Source organism: Odontomachus brunneus, unplaced genomic scaffold (assembly GCF_010583005.1).
Source record: "Odontomachus brunneus isolate Ranch 3 - 2012 unplaced genomic scaffold, Obru_v1 Obru_scaffold_120, whole genome shotgun sequence".
Lineage (NCBI taxonomy): Eukaryota > Metazoa > Arthropoda > Insecta > Hymenoptera > Formicidae > Odontomachus > Odontomachus brunneus.
Window position 1 is genome coordinate 528,738 of NW_022639570.1, and position 2,831 is coordinate 531,568.

A 2,831-nucleotide genomic window follows, 5' to 3' on the forward strand; every position below is an offset into this window, starting at 1 on the left:
ATATATATATATATATATATATATATATATATATATATATATATATATATACATGTACGCACACACACACACACAACACGCGCACGCACACGCGCACACACACATACACACACATTATGTAGCATTACTGTGCTTGTAAATGTTTCCCAGATAGCTCATAGTTTTTTTTATCGTCTTATCATTTATCTTCATTTTTTCAGTCTTCTCTTCATTTCTTCTCACATATTCTCTCCTTTCTTTCCTTCTTTTCTTTTCTCCTCTTCTTTCCCTTCTTCTTTTATCTCCTTATTACTTAATTTAACTATAAAAATAAAGCAATATTTATTTATTATCGCAACAAATTTATTTATTTATTATTTATCCTTTTATTCATTTATTCTCTTACTCAGTCATATATTCTCTTGTCTTGCATCTCTCTATTTTCTCTCTCCCTGCTTCGTTTCTATTTTCTGTTACTTGTATGTCTGTATACTATTCTCTCTCCTTCTCTTTTTCTTTCCGCTTTCTGTATTTCCTTTCTTTCTTCTTGCCTTGTTTAAATAAAGAGTATCCCAGTTCTATATTCTTATAAATTTCCTATATTATATAAAGCAATAAATACATATTTATTATTGCAGCAGATGAAAAAGTTTATTTATTTATGTATTTATTATCTGTCCTTTTATTCATTCATTTTCTTACTCATTAATATATTCCTCTTGTCTTGCATTTTGCATCTCTCTATTTTCTCCCTCCTTGCTTCGTTCCTATTTTCTGTTATTTATTTGTCTGTATACTATTCTGTTACTTATTTGTCTGTATACTATTCTGTTACTTATTTGTTTATATACTATCTTCTCTCCTTATAGTTTCTCTTTTTCTTCCTGCTTTCTGTACTTTCTTTCTTTCTTTTTGCCTTGTTTAAAAATAATAAAAGTACAAATATTATAAGGAGTATCCTAATTCTATGTTCTTATAAAATATCTTATATTATGTAAAGCAAAATTTATTTATTATCGCAGCAGACAAAAAGATTTATTTATTTATTATCTATCTTTTTATTCATTCATTCTCTTATTCTCTTACTCACTCATATATTCCTCTTATCTTTCCATGTCACTCTCTTACATGATTTTTTACTATCTTATCATTTTTCTGTCTCCTCTTCATTTCTTCTCGCACATTCTCTGCTTTTTCTCTTTCTTTCTTTCTCCTTTTCTGTTCCTTCTTCTTTTATCTCCTTATGATTTAATTTAGCTATAAAAAGTAAAAACGACACAAAGTATTCAAGTTTTACATCGTTATCGTTATATATTTTTATGCATATGCTGATACTTATCTGATATTATCCTTGTTAATTCTGTAGTTTTTTTCAAAATTATCACGGTAAACACACTTCACAACTTTTAAAACTATTATATTAGAAATATAACATCGTTATAACCCCATTCTCATACGCACGAACTGTCACTCGACTCCACCGCGATGACAGATACAAGTCGGTAAATCGATAATGGTAACACTCTCATCATCCTGCCATCTATCGGAGAGATATAATCAACGGACATTTCTGTGGTGAGGAGACGACTTTTCTTAATCGAAATTTCACGATTTCGGACTTTGACCTAAAATAACTCAGCTTCTGGAACACGTAGAGCAAAAGTAAAGATAGTTTTCTTAAGAAATGTAAACTCAAGGAATCGATTAAGTCCATCTAGAACTTCGTCAATTCAGCCGTTATATCTGAACCGAAAATCTAGCCTACGTTCAACTAAAGTCGTCACCACGTTATTATACACGGTAGGCCGCCATGCTTCGCGCTTGCACTTGGCTTCGCGACACTACCGTGTCGCTTGATAATGAAGTTCTAAGGAATATTTCAAGATGAACTTACTGTGGTTAATTTTTCAAGAATTCTTCGGATATTTATTTTTCTAATTTTATATCTATTCTTTAAAATGAATTCTCTAAGAACTTCTATGAACAGAAGTTCATCTCTAAGAACTTAACCTCTAAGTGCAAAAGAAATTGACATATAAAATACTTTGCATACTCAGCAAAAAATAAACTATCGAATTGATATTGTTTCGATATCGAAAAAGTCTAAACTATGTCAAATCAACGTAAAATCAGTAGTTTATTTCTCGCTGGGTACAACTATTCATTTTATATTTGGCACACATTTGTTACATACCAAAGATTTTGAGAAACTACCTTGTTCTCGAGCGTAGTATAGCGTGAACCAAAGAGAAAACGGTTAGCTACGCCTCTACCACAAGCTACCAAACACGCGAAAACGTCCTAGTACACTTTGGTACACTTTAGCATATATACCAGACAATCGTCAAAAATCACTTATTAAGACTTTTGTAACAAATATCCAGTGAGAAATGATTGGACAATCGGCATTAAAACGATATCGAATCGATATCAAAGTTATATCGACATCAATTCGACGTTATCGTTTCGACGTCGAAAGTCCCGGCTAAACCGCCGTCACGATAAGACGTATTCGAACAAGTTCGGACCTTGGGATTTTTTTGGAACGTGCCTTGGAATTTTCCAAGACTTTACTCTCGAAATATATCATTAATCGGAAAAATGGCGTTGGGGCATAATTCTTAGAGAGGCCTGGAGCCAAATATTGAAGTTGAAGTTGAAGAAGTTTCGACGTCGAACAAAGAACCCAGATAGCAGACTCACGTCAAAATGACGTCCAAATCTTATCAGTTCATGACCAAAAGGGACGAAAGAATGGTAACGCGACAATTTCCCGGAGGGAATAAAATTGGTACCAACGAAAACCTCTAGATGACATAATTTCAATTTCTAAGGATTACTAACACTGTTTA